At 43.0% G+C, this 26,614-nt stretch overlaps 1 long non-coding RNA gene across 2 annotated transcripts in view; it reads right to left on the minus strand.

The window, feature by feature from the left end:
- LOC135320091 (uncharacterized) overlaps window positions 1-26,614 on the minus strand; it is a 483,416-nt gene that overhangs the window by 452,326 nt on the left and 4,476 nt on the right. The window contains exons 2-3 of one of the 2 annotated variants that reach the window (XR_010379267.1): window positions 24,593-24,681; window positions 16,307-16,390 (exon numbers count right to left, since the gene is read on the minus strand). This is a non-coding gene — a long non-coding RNA (uncharacterized LOC135320091). The remainder of the gene's footprint in view (window positions 1-16,306; window positions 16,391-24,592; window positions 24,682-26,614) is intronic. The other variant, XR_010379268.1, reaches the window with a different exon arrangement.

Raw genomic sequence — 26,614 nt, forward strand, 5'->3', positions numbered from 1 at the left:
GAAGGTCCCATTGTGTTCCCAGTTTGAGCCCCATCAGAACTCCAGTTATATAACATATTCTAGATATTCTGCACACCTTAGACATGCACTCAATGCTGCTTACACCTTGTATCTTTCTAAAAGAGAATTCTTTCCTAAATATTTATTCTGTGAGTTTCTAAAGAGGTGCCAAATATCAATGATTCTTTAGGAAATTGCTCAGAAAGTTGAGATTGAAAAAGGCCAACTGAATACTTATTTGACTGCAATCTCTTTTTATTATTCAAGGACAAATTTGATCATTTTTTTAAAGGAGTTCTAATCTCCACTATCTATTAAACCCATGAAAGCCTTAAACATCATTGTCTTGCTATCAAATGGCACAGACAGGAAAAGAAATTACACTTAGTTTTACTACTCAAGGAATTAGAATTACTATTCAAGTAATAGAATTACCATTACTATTCATATTAATTTCTTATGAATAAAATTCTAAAAGAAAAATGTATATATATGGCTATTTAAAGCAAGGACTATATACTTTTATGACATCTCTAAATCTGCACTGAACTCTGCAGCTAGCCGTATTCTTCCACATACATTAGCTCTCCGTGAGGCTCCTGTACGAACACAATGGAAGAGTTGCTATCCGCAGCCCCTCTTTATAGATGATTTGGCTGAAAATCCTAAGTGACCTTGAACTTGCTGAGGGTGAAGAGTTCAACGGTCAACCCAGAACCCAAACCCAAGACTTCTAATTCAAAATCTCATGCCCTTTCTACACAGTATTTTGAGATTAATTTATAAAGAATTTCTCTGGTGCAAAATACATGAAACCAAATTATCTCTGTCATTGTAAATATTGCTTTGTAACTTTCAGGCTCATAAAAAGTCTATTTGGATTAACTATAAAACATGATGGCTAGTTCACTTACATTCTAATGTTTTTAGTACAGTGATTTAATGGAACGATCTTGCATGTGATTATATTTATAACCTACTTTACATCCAGCTCCCAATTCTTCCATCCTTGCTACCCACCGGGTCTTTAAAATCTAGGCTGATACTGCCATGTTTGCCCAAGTAAAGTTATACACATAAGGCAAGAGAGAGAAAGTTGAGGTGTGTGGGTTGTTGGGAGAGAGCTGTGTGTCATCCGAGTATAAAACACTCAGCAGCTGGGGCTTGGCTCTTTTGTAATTTGCATTTTCTATATCGCTCCAGTGGGACTGTGGGATAGATCACGGTCTCACACGATCTGACTAAGAAAGCAGGTTGGAAGTCCTATTCTGAAGTGCTATCTCAACAGGACGGCCAGGGCCTAAAGGCAAGGGAATGACATGGAGGAGCCTCCTCAAACCCCATTCCAGCACTGCGGCTGATGTTAGAGATTCCAATCTGTCATAATGTCACAGAATTCATCGCCAGTGCCTGGAAAGTCCCTGCGCACCCATGCTGGGGATGACTGGGGCACGTCCCCTGCAGTAAGCCCTCACACACGCCATCTGTCACTTCCCAGTGCAGCTTCAGCAGCCTCACGCGGAATGCATCTTAACGTGCATTTGAGCCCATTGATCTGTTCCTCTTATAACAGCTTTCAACAAGCCCATGGTTCTTGGACTGGACCGTACCTGCAATGCCGGCTTCCACTGGGGAACTGCAATACCCACATTAGACTTGTGGACACTGCACCAAGAATCCTGAACCCAGGAAAGATGGCAAAGGGGCCACAAAAAGTCATGAAACAGAGACTCCACTCATTCATCAAATCATTATTTGGACACGGGCCCTGATCTTCTTTGGCCATAAAACTTATAAAGAAACAAAGCAGTGGTATCTGTATGAACAAGAGGAATTCAGGCTCCAGCTTACCCTCTGTATGGCCATTTCCAAAACATAGTTAGTTCCTCAGCCTGGTGCAATATGTTCCCATCTCTCCACCTTCCCCTGAAGGCCAGGCCCTGAGATCCATGACTGCCTCTCGGCCCCACCCCCTGAATGGTGTCACCAGGACACCGAGCCTCACTGCTCCCCAACACCCGTCCCCCTTCAGCCCCAGCCCTCATCCAGGCCACGTCACGTCACCCCATTCCAACTCCTGAGAGAGCTCAGATCTTCCTTTTCTCTTCACTTCCACCTTGGTCATCCCAGCTGCACTGCTCTCAGCAGCCCCTAGCCCGGAAGCATCTGCCAGCATGTCAGGGACCTGTCGTCCCTTTCTTCCTGCACAGAATCCCTGACGTCTGGACATAATGACCTCTGTCGAGGTTCAGCCCTCCCGATACCCACCTTCCTCCCCCACGTCCCTCGTCTCCCCACCGCCCATGGGCTCCCTCAACGGCACACAACCTGGATTTTGTGACAGGCACACCTGCAAGTAGCTCAGAGAGAAATGCAACCCCACCCCCAAGTAATAGAAAACACAACGTCAAAGCGAATCTCGGCAGTGACTTCCATGTTCCTTGTTTTCTTTCTTGTTTTGGAAAGTGTTTCTCTCACTGAATATGTTTTATCTTTTAATGATATTTTCATTTTGAAAAGTGTTTCTCTCACTGAATATGCTTTATCTTTTTAATGATATCTTCATTTTGTAAAGTGTTTCTCTCACTGAATATGCTTTATCTTTTTAATAACAGGAAAGTTGAGGAAGCTGCTGAGCTCTGGGCCCACTTAGCGCTAAGCCTCCCTGTGGATGTGTGCTTTGCTTCCTGCTTTCCAGCTCGGCCCCTTGTTGGAAACAGGCCATCCACTCAAATTCCAGGTGCTTGGTTTGCACAGTGACCCATGCGGACTCTTGTCGCTAGCATTTCTCTCCGTCTCCCAGAGGGGCTCAATTTCTACTTCCTCTTCCCTGACCCTGTCTGGGTCTCCCTAATCTTCAGTGGTAACGTATACCATCGAAGCTACCAAAACACCCTTGTCACCCACGGCCCCACACCCTAGGTTTACACGCTGTCCTGCCCTAGAATTAAGTAGAACGCGTGTGACGGCAGGGGCTTCTCTGGCCTTCTGCCCTCCAGTTCTCCCTCACCCCTACGCAGGTCCTGCCGTCGGCTGTATGTCAGGTTGCAGCCTAACTGTGCGTTACTGTTACACATATATGTATGCACACACACAGGTGTGATGGAGGTGTATGTGCTTGGGTGCACAGATGTCCAGATACATACATGTACAACTGTGTGTGTGTGTGTGTGTGTGTGTGCGTGTGTGTATACACATACATCTCCCACCTCCTTGCTGGGGAGCAAATCATTATTTAAAATTGTCTACTTTATTGAGCGCCCTTAGAGAAGGATTAGACAAGCAGACATCGTTCAGAATCAGAGGAAAAGAAAATACTGTCAGGGAACTGGCAACCCCTAGAACCACTGCTCTCTTCAGCCAACTATCAATGTTCCAGATGTTTACATTTTTGCAATAGCTCTGTAAATGAAGGGCTTTATTTTCCAACCCAACATCTATAAAAGTCTGTTGATTTTATTTTCAAAATAAATGCTGCGAAAGACCCAAACACAAGGGACTGACTCATAAGGACATGTGTCCCATCCAATAGACAAGAAAACCTTTTTAAGGAGAAAAATAAAAACAGATGATGTTTGTTTCTTATGAGTTTTTGGGAACACTTAGGGAAAAAATGGAAACCAGTGTTGCAGAGTCAACCAGCCTCACCAGTGCCAGGCATTCCACAGAATCGCTACGTGCCCAAGTACACGGGTGACTCAAGAAGCTGACTGAGAACGTTCATCTGATGGTTGCGCTCAGGGTGACACAAATCACGGCTCATGAAGTGAATCGAGTAACCATGAGATACACGTGAAAATGTACAGAGCGCGCATGCTGCAGGGAAATTAAACAAAGGGGGGAAAGCTGTTTGCAGGAAAAACAAAGTGGGAGACAGATGGCAAAGACGTGTTCTCATCAAAGAACAGAACTGTAAATAAATCACAAAGCAGAGGCGAAGTAAGAAAACAGAAACAAGGCCCCACAGAAGACAGCATGTCTTTATCAAGAATTCATTATCTTGAAGAAAATGAAATAGAGGCGTTTCAGTTTTAGGCAGAAGAATATTTCATATGGAAATGTCAGGGCCCAAACAAACAGACATTAAAAAGGAAAGAGCGTGAAGTAGGGTGCCCGCTGTCAGCACCACCTTCCTCTCTGAAGACGTTTTTGTTATTTGTATTAAGTACTTAAGTTTGTCAGCGTAAGGAGATGAGGAGCCAGAACAAATGGCTTGGACCCAATAGCTCAGAACAGAGCCTGGGGTGTGTCTGACTCACATGCTGGTACGAATTCCACCTAAAGATGTTGGGGGAGACGTCCATCCATGAAGACGGAGTGTGATTTTTATTTTTTCGACCAGGGCCCCCAAACTACTCTCCGAACGCTGCTAAATGGTGAAATGTCTCTCAGGCACGTGCTACAGTTTTCTGCACAGGCTGTGGGTCTGACGGGCGCAGGTGGCACGCTGCCTGCATCCTTCCCTGAAAGTGAAGCTGGCCACGGCCACCAGAAGGGCTGCGGGGAGGAGCGAGTGAATCACTGAGTGGGGAGCAGCAGCAACGCTGTCTGAGATGTGGAGCTGCCTCAGAAATGTTAGCTGCCTTTCATTTTATCTTTTATTTTTCTTGTCTAGAAAAAAATGCATTTGAGCTAAAATTCCTGAAGCCCCCTACTGTATCATCTTAATGAACAACAGAACAAAAACCTCCTGCCCAGGTGAACGCCGGTTATGAGAAGGCATCCTTTGGGAAGGACAAAAAGGAGGAGGAGGAAGAGGGGAAGATGGAAAGAAGAAGAAGGGAAAGAAGAAATAAGGATGTAATAAGATAAAAATAAGAAGCAGCTAAAGTATATGTATTGGCAAATGGAGTGAAATGAATTTGAGTAATTATTATTAAACTAATAAACACTTTATATTCATAAAGCATGTTCACGCCATCTCTTATAAAATCAGGGTGTGAGATACTGTATTTTACAAATGAGGGCGCCGGACCTGGCAGGGACACACCCGGGTCGTGTATCTGACGGAAGGCAAAGTGAGAGATCAACCGTAGTCTCAGGAAAGGTACCACGACTCTTATTTCCATAAAATCACGTCACTCAGGAGCTGCTGAAATCAGGACTCTCCACCGCACTCTAAAACACTTGCTCTTTGAAGGGGCTACACAACCCCATTCTAATCAGCTCTAGCAACGCAGACGTAAAGAAAGTGACCAGCTATCTCATTACAGTTTGGGTGAAAGACACTAACTCATTTACACATCCTAGCAAACTCATAAAAATGGGAGGATTTTTGTTTTTTAATTAGTAGTTCAATTCTTGAAGTAAAAGCATTGATGTGGACGTTTGTGCTTATTGTTCATGAAAGAAAGTCACTCTTTTCCATCACAAGGTAGCCCAAGGCTGGATAAGTCTGTAAAGTGTGTCTGCAGTTGGAAGACCTTTCGGTAACTACTTCCTGGCCAGGACGGACTAGGCACAGGGCGTGGCACTCGGACACAAAGAGGAGCAGGATAACTTCAGGCTCTGTCCATCCATAAACAGTGCCATACATAAACATATTTCTGTAAATAAGCAGCGATGAGCCAGTCGACAGATCTTGTGCTAGAGGATCAAGAACACAGGAAGGAGACGGCATCTCTGTCTGCCTCAACCAGGAAGGTCAGCATTTGAGATGCCAACCTGAAGGGAAGCAGACTTGAGCTGGTCCAAATCACCAGTGGGGAGACCCCAGACAGAGAGTGGGAACAGAGGAGGGAGGAGGGCGGGCTCGGGGAGCAAACAGTTTGTGCAGAGGCCAAGGCGCAACCAAACTCGCCATTCTTGAGAACTGGGCACGCAGGCTGAGTAGGTACCGGACACACAGGTGAAGAAAGTTGGTGACGGAGGGACACGGAGGGACAAGAAAGAGGGGCTCTTCTTACAAGTGCCCACCGACGGCTATCCTTTTATTAACGCTACTATTTATTTTATTTTTTTTTATTTTGAGGGGAGGTAATTAGGTTTATTTATTACTTGTTTGTTTGTTTTTTAACAGAGGTGCTGGGGATTGAACCCAAGACCTCATGCATGCTAAGCATGTGCTCTACCACTGAGCTCTGCCCTCCCCTGACACTACTGCTTATGCTGAATCCACAGTTATTGATGGAAAAACATGCAGCACGTCACCATCACTGATGAAAACTACACGAACAGGGGAAAGACAGACAGCTGTTTCTGATCTCAAGGTTCATCTCTCTCTCTCTCTCTCTCTCTCTGGGAAAACAGGAGACGAAACACAATAAGGTCTTAAGGTCATGCCAGTAATGTCATTCCACAGGGTATAAGCATCGCCAAGAAGCGTGTCCAGAGAAGCACAAGGCAAAGGTGGGCGCCACGTTAGACACTGATGGAAAAGTAGGACACGTGGAATCTGATGGAGGGTGACGCGGGAGGGCAAGGGTTTGCAGACGAGGAAGACTACGTGAGCAAAAGCTTCGAAGACAAATTGCCCGTAAGATGCCCACGCCCTACCCCAGAGGCGAAGAGGCGCAGAGTTGATCCGTTTTAGAGAGTGGAGAAGACGTAGTGGAGGGATGCTCTTAGATGCCATGACCTTGCGGTGACGGTACAGTAGGCACGAGGGTCAAACAGGGCTGGTGGGGAGGAGCGTGCACAGTGGCAGGAAACATTAACGCGGATAACAAGGTAATATTTACCACATCACCATCAAGGTCTCATCCCTGGGGATGGTGTGGGAGATACAAAGATGAATGAAACCTGACCCTGTCTTTAAGGAACTTGCAGTAAAACAGAGTCACACCAGAAAGCAACCGCAGCTGGATGCAAGGAGTGACCTAACAGAGCTCAGACCCAAGGCGTTTGGCAGGAGGCGGATGAGGAAGCATTACACATGGCAGGTGATGCTTGAAGTGGGCGCTGTAGGGTGAGAACTTAACAAAATGGGCAGAGGAGGGAGAAAACACCAGGAAAGCCAAGGCAACCACATGTGCAAAGAAGGAATGCATGTAGGAACACACGTATGGGGAAGCGTCAATAACTTGGACGGAAATTTAGCAGACAGACAGAGAAGCACTGGACACCGCTGCAAACGGAGCCAGGGGCCAAGATGGCTTGGCCTCCACTAGACCTGGGAGAGAGCCAGGGACGGAAGCCAGGATCTCCACCAGGAGGCACCCTGGGGATCAAAAGTTGGGGCTCTGGCACAGGGGCTACGGTCAGTATCTTGTAATAACCTCTAATGCAAAAGAATATGAAAAAGAATATATATGTATAACTGAATTACTCTGCTGGACACCAGATACTAAGACAACATTGTAAACCAACTATACTTCAATAAAATTTTTTTTTAATTTTTAAAAATAATGTGATGTGCGGGGCAGGGGCAGTAGGGGCTTTGGGATCACATAGCTCTTTGATTCAGGCTGGTCCAATTCTCAGCTGCACAACCTTGGGAAAGTTACAGAATTTCCATAAATTTCAAGTCCCTGATCTCAAAAGGGATAAAATAACTGCCCAGCTCTGGCCCACACTGTTGGGCAGAATAAATGATAGAGTGATGTCTAGTGTTCAGTGGAATAGGTAGCTCATGGTGGGCACTTAGCAAACTGTTCCTAAAATTATTAAAAACACCATGCATTTGATGCAATGGAAATGTTCATGCCAGTTATAAAATTCTAGTTTTTGCAGTGAAAAAAAAAAAAGTGAATGAAGGGATGTAAATGGCAAAATAGCCTTCTTTCTTATGGGTGAGTTGTATTCCATTAAATATATATGCTGCATCTTCTTTATCTATTCATCTATTGATGTGCACTTAGGATGCTTCCATATCTTGGCAATTATAAATAATGTTGCTGTTAATAGCAGGGTGTATGTATCTTTTTGAATTAATTCTTATTTTGTGGTTGGCTTTATTCCTTTGATAACTATGTAAGTTTAAAAAGCTAAAGCTCTTTATAAACATTCTTAGAAACAATGAGCACTACATATATGTAAATTTTAAAAATACATGCAGTATATTGTATGTGTTTACATGCAATATATTGTATATGTGCAAATTGTAACAATTCTACCTAATAAAACTGAAAAATGAAAAAAAAAACACGTTTGGACAAAAAGAGAGAAATATGGAAACACACAGAAAGGGGCTGGGTCATACGGTTTAAAACCAACCCAGAGGAAAGGCAAAGGATGCAGCCTGGAAGGCAGGGTCAGGAGGCATGTTTCTGGTTCTAGGACACACAGGGGCTTCATAAAATAACCCCAGCAAGGGCTGAGGGCCAGAATGACTGCAAAGGAACTACACAGTAAACCAAGAGAGAAAACACAGGTATGCATGATTTTGTAACAACCAGAGGACTACACTGCATTTAAAGATAATAAATTAGCCTTCAATATCTTACAATCATCAGACATCGTACACCAAAATGTGACTACCCTACTAGTTTCGTTTTTGTTTTTATTGACAATTTTTTGAGACTAGTTTTTGGTTCACAGTAAAATCAAGAGGAAGGTACAGAAATTTCACACGTACAGTCAGCCCCTGCACATGGAGGGTCTCCTCTCTTGTCAAACAGAGTGCTCACTTATGTCAATCAGTGAGCCCACGTTGACACGTCACTGTCACCCAGAGTCCACTGTTGACATCAGGGTTGAGTCCATGTGCTGTATATACACCCTACGTGTTGGTCAAATGCATAATGACCTGTCCACCACCATAGTGTCACACACAGTATTTTCTCTGCCCTAAATTTCCTCTGAGCTCTGCTTATTCACCTCTCCTCCCCAGCCCAGCCCAGCTCCTCATCTTTTCACTATCTCCACAGTTTTGCCTTTTCCAGAATGTCACACAGCTGGAATCATACAGAATGCAGCCTTTTCAGACAGGCTTCTTTCGCTCCGTAATACGCATTTCAGGTTCCTCCATGTCTCTCATGGTGTGATAACTCATTTCTTTTTTCACACTGAATGATACTCTATTGTCTGGATGGACCACAGTTTATGTATCCATTCACCTACTGAAGGACATCCTGGTTGTTTCCAAGTCTTGGCAATTCTGAATACAGCTGCTATAAAGATCCATGTGCAGGTTTCTGTGTGGGTGTTAGTTTTCAACTCCTTTGGATACACACCAAGGAGCACATTTGCTGGACTGTATGGTGGGAGTATGTTCAGTTTTGTAAGAAGTGACTGTACCGTTCTGCATTCCAACCAGCAATGGACAAGAGAGGGTTCCTGTGGCTCCATCTCCTCACCAACACTTGGTGGTGTCAGTGTTTCGCATTCCCACCATGCTAACAGTTGGGTGGTGGTATCTCGTTTTTGTTTTAAATTACATTTGAAGCCATATGGTGTGGAGCATCTTTTCATTGGCTTGTTTGCCATCTGTACACTATGAATTTTAACTGATAGAGATTCACTGTAGTGTAACAGAAATGCCTGGGTAGACATGAAAGAGAAGCTGTGTTTACAGTCCCAGAATTTGGCTCTCCTTATGACTTTGAGTGTAATGCAATGTGAAAGCAAGTGGACCTTCTGCCAAGGGAAGGGTAGCAACAAAGTCAGACACCAGGCCAGAGAGGGGCTGCCACCACCCGCATGAAGTGTAGGTAGCCAGCACCCTGATGGGAAGAGGCTGTGACGGTTTCTGGACAGTCTGGACAAGGAAAAATCTACAGCCCTACTGAGTCACCAAGTAACATAATGAATTTTATTAAGCTCTGTCTGAAATCTTGACTTAGCAGAACATACAGGTCTATGAAATACAAAAGAATATTCACAATTACTGTGAGAAGCCAGTTTCCTAGAAACAGGAAGCCACATTTCCACTAGACTCTCATTAAAAGGCTGAACAAATAAACAGATTCTTGGATCTTGCACACACTGCAGACTTCTTATCAAGCCATTTAAAAAGCTGATTCTCATGACGTCTCCACTGTAGAAAGATACGCACTATTAACCTCAAGAGAGCAGCAGACAGCTCTACCAGTGACACTTCTTGAAATTAATACACTGATTTCCTCATCATTTTGAAATCCGGAGTTCACTGTATGATGGATATTATAGTTTAAATTTTATTGAAAAAAAAGCTTTATTCTTGGGAAGTATAACTCAATTACTTGTGCAAAAGCCAAATTGTAACATTTTTTTAATCATCTCAGAAATGTCTGTTTGGAAAATTAGAGCTGGACAATGTCAGAGCCACCCATGTCTAAAACACATCTTTTTTTTAAGATTAAAAAATATGAAGAACTGAAATATAGAAATAATAGAACAAACAGCATTCAGATGAAATGTATTAGACAATTAACTAGTCTTCCACTGCAGCTTATGAAAAACATATCCTTGTTAAAAAATCATACTGCTGTCCAAGGTTATTACATTTTAAAGTCTCTCCTGTTTTTCAAAAAATAGAAACATATAATCACCATGTGAAATAGTTACTGCTATTGGTAAACTGGGAAGAGGACTATCTGGCAAGATTTCCTTTAAAGGGGATGGCAGAGAGCCATAGGTATCAACTCCCCTTCTTCAAGCAGAAAGGCACAGAAAAGCTCTCTGAAGAAAGGCCAGGTGCATTGGTCAACTCTGCCACCGTATCCAGTTTTTAAAATCTGGTTTGGGGACAGCAACATAGTTCCAAATCCTTATTAGTTTTAAAAAAATGTTGATGGCTCATGGGTCCAAAAGCTCGATGTGTGACGGGGTTCCCAGGGGTCTGGAGCTGCCACTTGGTTCTTGCATCAAGATCCAAAAGAAGGAGTTTCATTCATCCTGCAAACAGGTAGACGCACAGAGAAAAATACCTCGCTGATGTACAGATGATAGCAGATTAAAGGGACTGATTTATCCTTGGAGAAAAATCCCCAAAGTGGTCCATAAACATTACGAATTGTAAAGGCGTAGAAGCTGGCACGGTTATAAAGCTCCCCGAGTCCCACGATAACTGCATAACTTAATCAACCTGTGCATTAAGCCGGTACACAGATGACACTGCTTTTGATTAGTAAGCAAAGCTGGTGTCTAGGGGCCACCTGGCGCTTTATGGATAGGCACAGCTCTGCTCAGCCAGGTGCTTTATACTCCTCTGAATGCACACAGGGACAACTCTAACTGCTTGATATTACAAAAAGCACCTTCCTGTTCAAGAGACCAACTCGACATACTGCTCTCTTGCTTTGCCATGTAGGGGATGCAGTGGTTCAGAAATGGAAATCTTTATACAGGAAAAACACGTTGAAAGTCTAATGGACTCAGGGAGGCTCAGCGTTCTCACAATTTGAGGGTGACAACCCAACTGCCTCTTCGGAAAGGGGTTTTACGGACGAGCATTCCAAGCAGGTGACAGGGGACTTAGCAATTAACTCTCATTGTTACTATGTGGTGATTTTCACCCAGAACTTTCCAGGACTTCTTAAACGCTCTGCATTAGGTCATCCTTGGTTGATCTCATAATCACATTATTCCACAAAGTGTATCCATGCAGCTCTGGACATTTCCCCGTTGAAAGACATTCCGCACTGATCGGATTCACTCAGAATGAACTTTGATCAACAAGACTGTCTCAGTATCCACAGAAGAGTCATGAAAACACATTGCTTAATCTGAGCAAAACCAGATTGGGATAATCTCTCCACACCTCCCTCATTCTTCCAAGCGGGTATAGTAAGGAGTTGATTCTCTCCAAATAGTGAATGAACTCAAGCACCTTATTCAGAAGGATTGTCTGGCTTCCACGACATTTCATTTCACATTTTCATTTCAGCTCACTGACTGTGTGTCCTCTCCAAGGACACAATCCTTGATTGGATAGTGAAGTTCCTTTTTGTCCTGTGGCCAGTCATTAAATCATTCAACACTTTTTTTTTCAGGGTTTTTATATCCAGTATGTGCTCATTTCTTTGCTGACTGCTGGGAATGCAAATAAAAGAAAGACATGGTTTCTGCTCTCCAGTATAGTACTAGAGAGAGACTTGCAAAGAAGGAATTTCAGTACAATGTGCTGTGCATCATGATAAAGCAATGTGCACGGTGCCCTGAGAATCAGAGGACGGACACCCAGAGAGTCTTAGGAGAATCAGGAAAGAGACTTAGAACGGCACTAAATGTCTCTTTTGATTCTCCCCTTTCCTCAGACAAAGTCTGGGGAAATCTCTCTTTTCCAAATTATGTAATTATAAGGGCATAAATTTCTTGGGCTCTAAATCCTAATAATAGGAGTCATACTTTCCTTTTTTGAATAATAGGAGCTGTTTGCTGAGGAATACCAACAGTCAGACCACTGGAAATTTGAAATCAAGGAAAGTGCCAGCATTTTGCAATGGGTTTTTCTGAGACTCGTGAAAGAAGGAATCTCTGACACATCAAAACCAATCTCTGACTTTCACCCACAATACACCAACAAAACAGCGACGACCGCAGTCACCCAGAGAGCGCGCGGGATCTGCGGGGTATTACACAATCCCTGGGTTCCACGAGGAGGTGAAGTCACTAACGCTAGGGGACAGGAACTTCTACTGTCCTTGATTTCCATCAAATGGATTTCAGTGGAAACATTTTGTTTTCCTAGATCTGCACTTCTGATTGGGTCATTCCAGAACAATACACCCAACAATGAGAAGAATTCCTTGCTATTATCACAGAGTCATGCCCCCATCCATGGATTGATACATGGACTGGATACAGACTTCCTGTGTATCCCCTAAAAGCCAGACTACTGGCTGAGAAGTATCTTAGTTCTTCTGGTGCATGTATATTCTGGGTTATGCTGGCCTCACTGCCAAAATCAGGTTTGACATCGGCTGAGAAAAGTCTCAGCCAAGAAGATGGCATCACAGCCTGTCGGAGCAACAACAGATCAAACCCTCTTGGTCAATATCAAACTTCCATTTGGACATGGGACTCACAAACGTCCTCAGGCATGTCATTTCCAGAATGGCCCACAGTGCCCTGTGCGGCGCTCACGAAACAAGTGCTGAGACAGCTGATAAAGCTGTTGATTTGTTTTCTAAATTTAACTTCCCAAATAACAATTGCTAGCATTCACAAGAAGGTGCTTTCAGCAGTGGACAGAGCGATGAGATGTGCTCTGCGTAAATGAATCAGCTGAGAGGAGAACCGCAGTGTCACAAAACGTAGGTGGATGACATGGGAACACAGCGCAGCTCTATTTTAAAGAGTTCTTATTTATTATCAAAGCAAAATTAAGAAATTCCCTCAGCTGGAGACTCTCAAGAAGCACCCTGCTTACTCACATGGTCTTCAACATGACTCCAAAGCAACCCGTCAAAGCCCACGGTGGAAACTATATTCCATTCCTTTCAGACGGGAAGTAGCTTCCCAAAGGCTCAGCTCCTTATCAGCAAGGGGCGGCATAACTTCTCATCCCAACCATGACACTTGAGAGGGAAAGGGCATGGCTAACCAGCTGGGACACTGGGCAACAGATGTCAGCCGTAACTGTCCCGGGGAGACAGATGGCGACCCCAACCATCAGAAAGAAGCCTGTTGGTTCCAGTCAGTCATTTTTGCCCCTGACTACGCATTAGAATCATCTTGGGAGAAAACACACATACACACACACACAAGCATACACCTACACCTACATACATGTACACACGTCTATGTGCACAAATACATATGCATACACATACACACATCCATATACTGAGATGTCCAAGTCCTACTCCAGACCAATTAAATAAGATTTCCGAAAATGGAGTGAATCTCAGACTTCAAGAATTCGTAGAAGCTCCCCCTAAGTGATACACATTGGCAGCTGGGCTGAGGACCACTGAAAATGATAACCTCCAAAGCATTCCCAGCTCTCAAATTATGGGATCATGATTCCTGAGAATGTATTTGCCACCCTGGTTACAGTCAAACTTTTATAAAGGCATACTAGAACCACATTTCTAGAACACAAAATATTTCATAACAGTACGACAGCAGTCAACATTTATTTATGAAGAGCTTACACTTTACAACATGCTTTCTCAGCACCATCTTTTTTTTTCTCATATTAATTTCCTGAGAAAGTCAGGTTGGTTACTATTATTACTGACTATCTATAGGTGAGGAAACTGAGGCTTAGCAGATGAAATCCGTAGGTACTAGTCATATTACACAACGAGCATGTGGAACTGTCACGCCCACACCTAGACTGGGAACGGGAGCAGACAGGAGCAGGTGCCTGGGATTCCTGCCGCACAGGCTTGAACTCCACTTCCGTCACTTCTTAGCTTGATAAACTGGGACAAGCTACGTGACCTCTGCATGTACTATCTCTAAAACTGAAATAATACTGACATGTGCTTTGCAGTGTGGTGTGGTTGTAAGCACTGCATGAGCTTTCACGTGGCAGGACTTAACACCCTGTCCAATAAACATTAACAATTATTATTGTTGTGATTGTTACTATTTTGCTACTGTTACTCCTTCTCTTCCTCTTCCCCCTTCCTTTACTGCTATAACTACCATCACCAGAACTAATAATCATCATTCCTGCTCTAAAGGCAGAGTAAATGGCCCTTCAGACAAGCTTAATCACAGTAAAACCCTCTGAGCTAATCTTTACCCTCTTCCCACACACCCTCCCACAAAACCAAAAGGAAACATGAATAATCTTCAAATAAGACGCTCTAAGGAATCAGACAGCCCGGATGTGTATCCACGTGGACAACTCTGGAAGTCTCGCAGATCCAGCAAACAATCAGACTCTAAGCAGACGATCAGCTGGATTTAGAAACCTGATTGGAAGCCACCTTGGAGATAAGCAGCTCTGGGCAGCCTTCCAGAAGAACCTACTGATCAGCTACAGGGGTGCACTTCATGGGCAGCCTCCAACCGCAGACCCCTGGGATCTGCTCTGTGTTTATATGGAGGCCACACTCTCCTCGGGGAAGCTCCCACTGCTGGTGGAGTACTGGCCTCAGTACTGGGGTCTGACCATTTCCGCCCAGTGGCACTGCTCTCCAGGCCATCTCTGCAGTGGAGCTCCCATGGGCCAGCAGTGCAACCCCTGGCTCTTCCTACCCACTCCTCCTCCAATGCCCCACCCTTTCACGGTCTCAGATGACACTGTGGTGCGTGCAAAGACTTCCTGGTGAAAAGTAACAGCCAAGGTACCCCCAAACATGTCCAACAACCCCACCAGGGACAGCGGGGCAGCACCCTACTCAACTGAGACACAATGAAAAAGACACAAAATTGTTCTGTTCCAAAATTCTATTCTTTCATGATTTTCTAAGAGTTTATTTACTTGAAAAGTTCTCCGGAGTTATAAAATATGTCTGACTTGTCTCTCTTTCTAAAGGAGTGTCTACAACAGGAGGCTTAAAAGAAGGTGATTATAGATCATGTTCTATTCATGTCATCTTTGTTGTGCAAATTAAATTTGCTTTGCCACATTAACTCAAAGATATGAATATTTTAATAATGCCAGATCTATAAATTGCAAGAAAAATGAATTAGAATTTTCAAACTTATTTAGTACCAAAGAACCGGATTTCTTGAAACTGTATTTTTTCATCGAGCAAGAAAGGTATTCTAGATTACTGCATTTCCATTTTAATTTCATTCTCATGTTAATTCATGCTTTTCAACATATTGAAAACACTAATAATCAGATGCTTTATGCTAAAGGGTAGACAATTTAAAAATAGCTGGATCTAGTAATCTAAATGTTTTTAATATTAATATTATTGTGGTTAAGGAGAACAGCAAAAAAAAAAAAAATAGCGATGTGCCCAAGTTGTTCTATATTCTTTGCATATATTAACTCATTTAGCTTTAGAAACATTTTAAAATTGAAGCAAAATCATTATCTTTTCGTACATATTAACAAACATTTTACAGATTATTTGATCTCATGAATTAAATGTTTTTAATGTTAATATTGTTATGGTTTAAGATAATAACAACACAATAGTTAAATAGTACTTACTATGCAACAAAAAAAATTCTAGGCTTCTTACATGCATTAACTTATTTAGCCTCATCCACATTCTGTAATTTAGGTATAATCATTATTCATAATTTATAAATTAAGGAACTGAAAACCAGAGAGGTTAAGTAACTTCCGCAAGGTGACACAGCTGTAAGTGGCAGACCCTGGATTTGAACCAGTCTGCGTGAACCAGGAAAAACAAATGCTGACTTACCTTAAGCTACGTCAATTAAATTTCTAGTCTGTAAGTGTGTATGTGGATGTAAATGTATCAGTGCACATGCAAACTGAGTAATTTTAAGTCAAACCTATTTGACTTAGACAAATCGATCTGAATGTTAAAATTCCAATAGTCCTGATCATTGTCAAAGTACTCACCCAGAGTATTCGAGGCATGTTCACTGTGCCTTGGCAGCCCACCCGTCCTGCTTCAGGGAGGCTCATGTTGCTGAACAGCTGCTCCTGGAAGGGATATGAAGAGTTAGCAGGCCCTGCAAGCAAAGCCATCTCAGCGCTCAGACCTGCTGGGTTTCCGTCCAGAACTAGAATTTTCCAGTTACGCTTCAATTATCTCGTCGGAGCTCTTGGAGTCAGTTAGCAGCCCACACCTACTGTGTCCCCTTCCCTCTGCTACATCCGGGAGCTTTTAAAAGGTAAGTGTGACTCCAACACTCTACTGAACGAGCAGGTGCTCACAGGAAGAGTCCAATTTACACCAAATACTTATCACTTGCCTTTCTATGGGATATTCAAAAAAATACCCTAAACTTCAGAAGATGGTTCCAAAAAAAAGGGCTCCCTGCTTTATCTGTGACTATGACACAATCCTCATGAATGTTTTTTCCCCCAGTTTCACTGAGATACAGCAGCACACCCCACTGTAGACGTTTTAGCTGCAGAACATAATGATATGACTTACATACATCATGAAATGATGACCACACGATTAGGGAACATCCATCATCTCATACAGATAGAAGATTAAAGACATAGAAAAAAACAAGCACTTTTCCTTGTGATGAGAACTCTTAGGATTTACTCTCTTAACAACTTTCATATGTAACATACAGCAGTGTCCATCATCTTTATCATGCGGTACATTACATCCCTAGGACTTACTTATCTTATAACTGGATATTTGTACCTTTTGACTGCCTCCATCTAATTTCCTCTTCCCACTCCCACCTCTGGTAACCACAAACCTAATCTCTTCTTCTATGAGTTTGTTTGATTTGAAGTATAATTGACCTAAAACGCTATGTTAGTTCCTGATACACAACACAGTGATTCGATATTTCTACACATTTCAAAATGACGACCAGGATAAGTCGAGTTACCATCTGTCCCCACACAAAGACATTATGTAATGATTGATGGTCTGATTAATGCACTTTTAAACTCTTTACCCACACTCTGGAATCCACTGGCCACTATTCAGCTGAGGAGTCATGTTTTCTTTCACATGTGAGGTGACTCCAGGGGCTGGGTTGGATTAACGTTAAAATCACCCGGTGCCATCTTAGTTTAAGGGTTAAACTCCTTTCTCGCAATGACTGGGCGTCACCTTTCTCCCTCGTTAAGACTGTGGCCCACCTCTCTCATCATTATGACATCCACAGGGCCTCTGAAAATGCCAACACACAGAGGCCTCTCTGTCGACACTGCTGAATAAACACATCCATAGTCGAGGGAGACAGTTCATAAGCCCTTGCCGTGACTGTGTTGAATAAATCACCTTCTGAGTTCTGATAGGTGTGTTAAAAAAAAAATCTATCATGTCACTTTACAGATATCCTTGCTCTTCAGGCGTGTTTAATACTTCTAGCACTGACACCCAGGGCCTGCCGTAACTTAGAAATTTATCAAGACACAAATTCAGACAGCATGGTTGTTCAAGCGGGTGGGGAGACATCATTTAGGCGGTGAAAAAGCAGCCTAGTAAATAATTAAACATCAGTATCTAAGATAATCTTTGTTCTCTTCACATCCCTCACAAGTGGGCACTCTTACGCGTTAAAAGGAAATTCACGAGTCTAGGTTACTGATTAGCTGCCTGGAAGCAATACGCAAAAAGGAGCCTTACATACAGTTAATGTTAGGTCATTGACTGTATAAGCCATTAAGTTATCGGCAATTACTTGGTCAGCCTCTCTCACACTGATCGCTTTCTACGTAATGCTTTGCACTAACTTTGAGACAGAAATCGCTAGAAAGTACATTATACGTTACATTTCCCTATGTGTGTGGGATATATATCATACATATGAATTTCACATGCGTAGACAATGTTTTGTTTCTTCTAATTTGAATTTGTCTGGATTCTTTAAATTTTCTATGGGGAATATGTGTTTCTTTAGAAATAAGGACAATTATTTTATTTCTCAAAAAATTAAAATCACAGGACTAGAAATAACTCACACTTCTTTTGTGAAATAATTATTCCCCCTGGAGTGCATATGTACCCCCATACATAAACGTAGTTTAAAAGCCTATTTTCATGACCTAGCAGTTACATTAGCAATAGTTCTAACTATGAGAGTTAATTAATAGAATTATACTAGTTAATATAGAAATTCTTATGTTTACTTTTTAAATTTAGCTTTCTTCACTAGAAAATATGAGTTCATAAAGTGGACTCATAAAGTAATGGCTACTTGGAACCTCAATGAACATTTTAGATAAAAATAAACATAGACTACTCAGCCATAAAAAAGAATAAAATAATGCCATTTGCGGGAATATGGATGGACCTAGAAATTGTCATCCTAAAGTGAAGTAAGCCAGAAAGAGAAAGAAAAATATCATATGATATCGCTCATATGTGGAATCTAAAAAAGGAAACGAAAAGAAAAGACAAAGAAAAAAAGGACACTACGAACTCATCTACAAAACAGAAACAGACTTACAGACATAGTAAACAATCTTATGGTTACCGGGGGAAAGGAGGTGGGAAGGGATACATTTGGGAGTTTGAGATTTGCAAATGTTAGCCATTACATATAAAAATAGATTAAAAAACAAGTTTCTTCTGTACAGCACAGGGAACTATGTTCAATATCTTGTAATGATCTTTAATGAAAAAGAATGTATGTGTGTATATGCATGAGTGGGACATTGTGCAGTACACCAGAAATTGACACATTGTAACTGACTGTACTTCCATTTAAAATAAAATAATAAAATAATAAAAAATAAACATAGGAACAGTCTAAACAAGAAAGTATACTCTACAGCCATTTGACTTCTGTTCAAGACAGAACTGAATTCATCTATCCATGAAATCCGTAAGTACTCTACAGAGTCAAGGTGAAAGGGGGAGGGGATGAGAAGGACAAAAACGTCCATATTGATCTAAGGTATCCTCTTTCCGATGTTTATATATTTGGTTTTATAGGGAGATTTCAGTCATGACTCAAGGAAGCCACCCCAAGTTGCCCTTTTGATGCAGCATGTATAGACTCAAAGGGATGGTAATCATTTGGTCTGAAAACTTCCTGACTTCCGTGTGGAGGTGATTTGGGGAATGGTAAAATACAGAGTGGAGAGACCACTGGTTGGTAACTGGACTGAGGCCACATTAAACTGAGACTTCCTTCAAATATATGTATGTATATGCAAGCCTGGGACATAGTGCTGTACACCAGAAACTGACACGTTATAACTGACTGCACTTCAATTAAAACAAAAAACAAAACAAAACAGCCCTCCTTGGCTCTCTCAACCCTGGCTTCTCCCTGGCATTTGCATCCTTCTGGGGTTTGGGGTGTCCCATGCTCATCAGCCGGCAGGGGGCAGCCTGGAAACAGTTATGGAGAACAATAAACACCTTGACTGTGCCAAGAAACCTATTTTCACAGGTGGGTCAGATCCATCTGGCATTAATTTTGTGGGATTACATACGTCATCTTGAAGGACGCACGGCCACTCTTGTGAAAGTCACTCATTAACTAAGGGCAAACATTGCTGAGAATCCACTATGCTTAATTGCTACTATGGCTTTAATCTGATTCCTTGAACAAAATCAAGGATCAGAAGTTCTCTCCACTGGAATTTGACACAACATTGTAAAATGATTGTAAATCAATAAAAAATGTTAAAAAAAAAAAAAAAAAAAGAAGTTCTCTCCACTCTTTGAGAGCAGCCAATGAATAACCGGGGGGAAGGGAACTGTTAAGATAGTGATAAGAATCTCTCAACAGAGTGTATACTAAAACCAGCCTTTATAACTTTCCAGTGAACTGTTACTCTGGTGAACCTGGTTTTCATTCCTTTGCTCCCTTGTATTGGCCAGGTCATCCAGGAAAAGAGCTTTAGCGTGTGTGAAGCCGCTTTCTCTTCCTGTTGCAGAGCATTTATTGTGGAGATGGAGGTGAGGAATGTAACTTGATTAGCAAAGGTACACAGTATGGGTTCAGTAACTGTTTCCTGATTGTTAATTATGGTTATGTGTTATGCCCAGGACATTTAACCGAAAACAAAGGGTGCAGCAGAAAACAGCAGGAGTTTCCGTCCAGCCCGTGAGCCTCCAGGCCTGGGCACCCACCCCTGGCCATTCCTCACTGGCTGGACCAGGGATGGATCCTGATACACATCTGGCCAATCATACATTCTCTCTGCCAGAAATTCAGCCCAGAGGGACAGGGACATGACTCTTTTGCCCATGGCTGAACTGAGGCTCTGTAAACTTCAAACGAGGGGCTCCATGTTTGATCACGTGCACTTTGAGACGCAGAGAGCAGATGTCCTGAGAGGACGGGGAATGCGATGCTGCCCGAGAGTCCACAGGGCCCTGGCCAGCCACAGGGGAAGCACGCCTTCTGAGGGCTTTCCCCTTCCTAGAGCCCATCCTCTGGGCTGCCACCTTTCCCTGGGTTCTATATTCTAACAAGAATTTTCTTCATCCACATACGATGATTTTTGCTTTAACTCTGAGCAATCAAAGGAGACGGAACCAAGGCAATAAAATCTCCGAAACAGATTCCTTTAGAGTTCCTTATTTAATAAGTAGAACCCAATAGTCAAGACAGTCTCATTTCAGGCGTAGAAGAAAATTTCTTCTCTCCCCTTTCCCTCCCAGATAATGTCTGTGTATACAGGAGAACACCTCTGAGCAGGGCTAGCGTGATGGGCCCCACGCTTAGGACCCCACACCTGGTTTAACGCTCTGCTGTCACCATCTGGGAATTAGTGATCATCTTCTCTTTGCACTTGCGTTTGATAAGTGAAGTCCAATGGGACAGTAACGTATCCACACGAATTAGTAGAGAGGATGTGTGAAATGCACATTTCTGCTTTTCCTTGCCACCAAGCACAGGGTCTGCGATGCCAGGAGGGCAGAATTAAGGAAGAGCCACAAGGTGTGGGAGGTCAGGAAGTCTCCCAGCCAGCAGAAGGTAAGCACACTGCATCCAGGGGGGAGCCCACTAGGGTGCTGCCAGCCTCAAAGGACACGTTATCCTGTCCCCGCCGGAACCTTCTACAAATGCAGAAGGCAGGCAAGCGTGCACTAAGAAACACAAATGACCGAGATAGAACCCTATTACGTCCTTTCTTCCTCAAGTCACTTCCCAACCTCTGTATCGGCCAACCTCTTATGCTAGAGGTGATGACACAGAGGGCAAGGAAAAGACAGAGTGACTCAGTTCCTTTTCCCTTCAGTCCGTGCACACTTGTCAGGTAGAGGATGTTGGTGAAGTGCCTATGTATTGAGAAGCTAAATCGAAACAACTGGGTTGGTTTTGCACAGCATCCTTATTGTTCTGGTAAAAAGGAGACATACATGCACGTGTGAGCTACAAATGATGAGCTGTGTGATGTTGGGGATTCTGCACCCTAAATGGTCTGATGTTCGTCTCTAACGTGGGCAACAGGCGAGGGCCACGTGAGTGTTAAAATTCATGACAAAATGCAAAGTTTAATTTTTATTTACTTAGAAAAACATGAAATAGCAAATAAAGTCCATGACAAGTTGAGACGGACACACCATGGAAGTGAGGAAAAAGCTTTCAATGGCACTTTTTTCCTCTGAACAAGCTCCTTGAACAAAGGTCCTTGCCTTTCCCTTTTGCACCAGACCCCGCACACTTCGCACTGTGCATTGTTCCCGGGGCTCTGTGGCACAGGTGGAGATGGGGCGTGTGATCGGGTAGCACGCAGGCTCTGTGCTGGGCTCTGCTGGTCTGGTCTGGTTCCTGGACTGGCGTTCACTGAGGTCAGCTGGCATTCTGGGGTGCCAGGTTCGTTCCTGCTGCTTGAGTCCATGGTCCTGGTTTTTTGTCTCAGTTCAAATTTCACCAGGACTGCAGGCTCTGCGTCCCAATCTCTGGCCGGTCCGAGTCTCCCAGCCCTCTACCACTGCTCAGCAGGCTGTGCAGAATGTTCCAGACCTCCTGATGACCAGGCTGAGGCTTCCTTTAGCACCGACTTTTTGCCTAGGCACCGCCCTCTCCCAAACCTGCACGGTGGCTCTGGCGCCACAGTGGCCACACTGACAACTCCAAGAATCGCGGTTGTCAACCCTGGCTACATGAGACTCACCGGCAGCTGCCTGTTTTTCCCTGATGATGATATTGATGTCCAGGCTCCATTGCAGACTAGCCAAAGGCAGCAGAATTAGGAACAACTGCACTAGAGTATCAAGCCCCCCAAAGCTATGTCTGGGGAAGAGGGCGTGGCCTTTACTCGTCCCCCTGGGTCCACAAGCCCCTGTCGACCCACAAACATGAGAAGCACGGGGACTAGAGCTCTAATACGCTATCTCCGTGTCCCTGCTTCCTTTCCTCACTCAGCTGTGATAGTGGGCGGGATGCGTCTTCCCTCTTCATTCAGGCAGAGACATGCCCTAAATTATATCCTGAATTCCGTCCATCCCCAGGTAGCCAAACCAAATTAGCATTCCCGGCGCCATCACATGACCCGATGTGGAGGCCACAGGCCTAGAGGCTGCACCAAAGCTTTGGGCATGAACGGCCCTGCCTTGTTTTAACAAACAAGGAGAGATGGAAAGAGACCCCAAGTCTAAGTTTTGAGAACTTGAGTGCGTAACGGTTTGGAGCAGGACAAGCCTCTAAAGATCGTGGAAAGGTGCAGTTGGACCACATCATCACCAGCTTCCCTGATCCACGTCTTTAAGACGATGATGGTGGTAAACACCCCTGAGTGCACATCTGCTTCTGTACAGCCGGCACAGGGGAGGCAGCCTGGCAGAGCAGTCAAGAGCCGCATCCCGGCTCTGCCAGTGATGGAGTGTGATCTCGACAACGTTATCTTTTTGTGCCTCATTCTGCCATCCCTGCCAGGTGAGTGCTGCCATGGGTACTGACCCCGCCGGCTTCACGGGACTGTCAAATGCACTGACACGTGCAAGGCCGTCAGAAGAGGCACACAGTAAGGACCGCGGCAGTGTGTGTTAAATAAACAAAAATGAATACACATTTGGCAGCATTTCTTTCCTCTAAGCACCAAAATACAAAGCGAATAAAAAGTACAGCGGAGTTTCTGTGCTGCAGAACGTATCTAAGTGATTTACCATTCTAGCATAGAAAGTACAAAACAAACAAACAAAAAAAGAGCTATGAGTCAAATGTCAAGAAACACATGTGAATAATGGGAACACCTATGATTTTAACAATTATGTGTCAACATCTGATGAAAACAGACATTGGGTGGGCGTTAGGTAGAAGCACAAGTGGGGTTAGTGACATGAAGCTCTTGTCTACCTGGTTACGAGGCCTTTCTCTTCAAACATTAAGCAAACATGTTACTTTAGCTTCTCTTCTAACAGAAGGAATATCACCTTTACGTTGATCTACGTTCACAGAATGGTGAAATTAAGTTTACTGATATCCTAAATGTTCTCTTATGAATGTTTCCTACCCCCACAGAATCTGAATTTTTTCTATGATACAACTGGGAAAACGTGGCCATCTTTGGCGACGAGTTAATTTTCTAAAACTTAGAGTGTCTGAAAAAAGTAAACAAAAATAAAATTTGGCGTAAACATATGTGAAGAGATAGGAAAATGTACTTTCACAATTACGATCACCTTCTGGAGACCCTTAACCTTACGGCTCTGCCTTTACACTTGCTTTTTACGTGAGATGTGGACTGGCAGCCCCTCCAATGACTCTGTTAGGAAGTTTACTTTCTGTACATGGCCCTTCAAAAGCATGCTGAGTGGGCCCATGCTCCCTCAAGGTGAGGAGAGACAGAAGGAAGTATTGGAAAGAAAGCCTGGTGCTTAAAATGACAATATAAACAGTGCTCTCTGGCTTCTGTACAGGAATTTAGAAACTCAAAACTAACATTAGGCTGGACATGTGGGCTTCCTCAAACAGTGGGTGCTGTGGGAATGACTGTCAACGTGCCGTCTCCTTCACTCACAGAGAGTGAATTCTGTGTTTCCATTCTTTTAAATATACCTGTCTACTGGGATCTAGGACAGTTCATCAGAACTTGGGAATTTTTTACCCCAGGAAAAATTGAATCAGTCCATACGATTCAACAAACACGGTTCCCTAACACCATCCCACTTTAACAGTCACCACTCAGTTGCTAGTGCTCTGAGAACTCAAGCCCTAACAGGAGATTTTGAAATTCCACGTCAGCCTGGGTCCTTTCAAAATTTCACTCTGACCTCCATTTCAGACTTCTGATTCATTTTACCTGTTTGTTTTGTAGTTTTCCAAATAGGGAATGCATCTGTATAGTCTGGACTATTATTTCACTTCCGTCTCAGAAATTCTGTGAAGATGCTGTAAAGAATGTTTTTGAAAGTCTGTGTTAGTGGTATATTTAATTTTGGTTTTAAAATAAAATATGAAATCCATTAGTGGAACTCAATAAACGGTGACTATACTCTTTTCCAAAATGCTTTGCAGTAGGGATGATGGGAAGATATTTGGGCTTTCTACGGTACAAAATGTTTTTGGTAGAAGGGTATTGTCATTGCTGTCAACTGCTTTCCAAAACATTTACTCAGCATCTACTTCTCTGACCCAATTCGTGAAAAAGATCCTTGCTAGGACTCCGAGAACTACAGCTTCCTGCAGGGAAATTTATCACAGGGAAACACTCGCGTCCAAATCACAGTGACTTGGTGAACAAGCATCTTCTGCCATCTCTAGTATCCCAAAAAGCCCATATAATTCAAAAAAGGCAAGCCAAACTATTGTTAATTCAATGCTGAACAACCTTTACGCCAAATAATGTGTACTGTTCATCTAAACGCATCTAAAACTGCAACCAACTTTTCAGTGCACCAAACATCACAGTTGTGTTCTTATTTGTTTGGGAAAATACTCACCAGATGAATATGTATCACGCTGTTTTATTTACCTAAAGGACCAACTTTCTCTGTTTTCTATAGAGATTATAGCCGCACTTTTGCTTGTTTAATTCAACAAATATTTGTCAGATCCGCAGGGGATATGCTGGTTGAGACTGCCAGACCTCTTCCTAGGGAGGAGCGCCCAGTGCCTCCATCTGGACCTGGCAACGCTTCCCTGCATTCCTGTCCATCGTCTGCATGGCTCTCGCCCACCCCATCACAGGCTCACATCATTGTATCACAATTTGCTGTTCACACGAACTCTTCCAGGGACATGCATGTGATAAAAATAGAACCAGCAGGAGTCTTTTTCTAAGTTTGAGAGCTGGGCAGTGAAAGAAGAACTTTCCCACTGATACTCTAAGAGGCTGTGAGGCTGCCAGCAGCCTCCTGGGGATGTCCTGACTGCAGAATGAAACCAAGACCAGAACAACAGACAGGAAATGGCACAATGGTGGCCTTCTAGCATCCGCTGCATGCGTGATCCAGCCATATCTACAGTTAGTCCTGCCTCTAAACCTCCCGATTACTTGAACCAGCCATTTTCTTCTTGCTTAAGCCAATTAGGTTTCTGAAACATACCAACTAAACATTCCCAACTCTCACAAACATTCACTATGCTTTAGCCACCTTCTAGATGCTGGCAAAAACCAAGTACAAGACAGTCCCTGTTGCAAACCAACTCTGAACATAGCAAGGAGAGGCAACCACATTTCTATGCAAAGTAAAAGGTGACAAATGTTACTGCAATGCCTCATGAAGGGTAACAAAGAGGAGGGTATGGTTAATATTGACAGAAGGTGCTTAAATTTCATCCAAAAAGATATATTGAGGCAGTAGAATTTGTTTACGCCTTGAAGAATAATGAGGACTTCACAGAATAGAAAAATGTGAAAGTACATTCCAGCAAGAAAAAACAGTGAATTAAAAATGGACAGTTTATCTCAAGATTTAAAAAAAATTTTTCTAGTGCTTGGTCCAGTCCTTGTCATGTACTAGACACTAAAGTTTATTCAAAGAGTGACAAATGCATGGAGATAACTGACTGGATATATGATTTATCTGGAGTGAGGACCTTGGTCAATGACACGGCCCCCTTTTTATAACATTGTTCCTAATGGAAATTATGTTCTCTATACAATGACCTACTTTCTGACACAGCTTCCAGGAAAAGGACTGATTAAAAAAAAAAGTGACTGCTTTCACTGATAAATGCAGAAAGGGTAGCTTTAATGAATTGCTGAACTTGTTTGTTTTTTTCTTTTCCAGATGCAAACAAGTTTCCTATCTTATCAATAAACAAATTCATACATCACATTTCATAAAGTTTTACCACTTTTTAGTAAAATTGTAAACAT

The sequence above is a fragment of the Camelus dromedarius genome, chromosome X (genome assembly GCF_036321535.1).
Source record: "Camelus dromedarius isolate mCamDro1 chromosome X, mCamDro1.pat, whole genome shotgun sequence".
NCBI classification, from domain to species: domain Eukaryota; kingdom Metazoa; phylum Chordata; class Mammalia; order Artiodactyla; family Camelidae; genus Camelus; species Camelus dromedarius.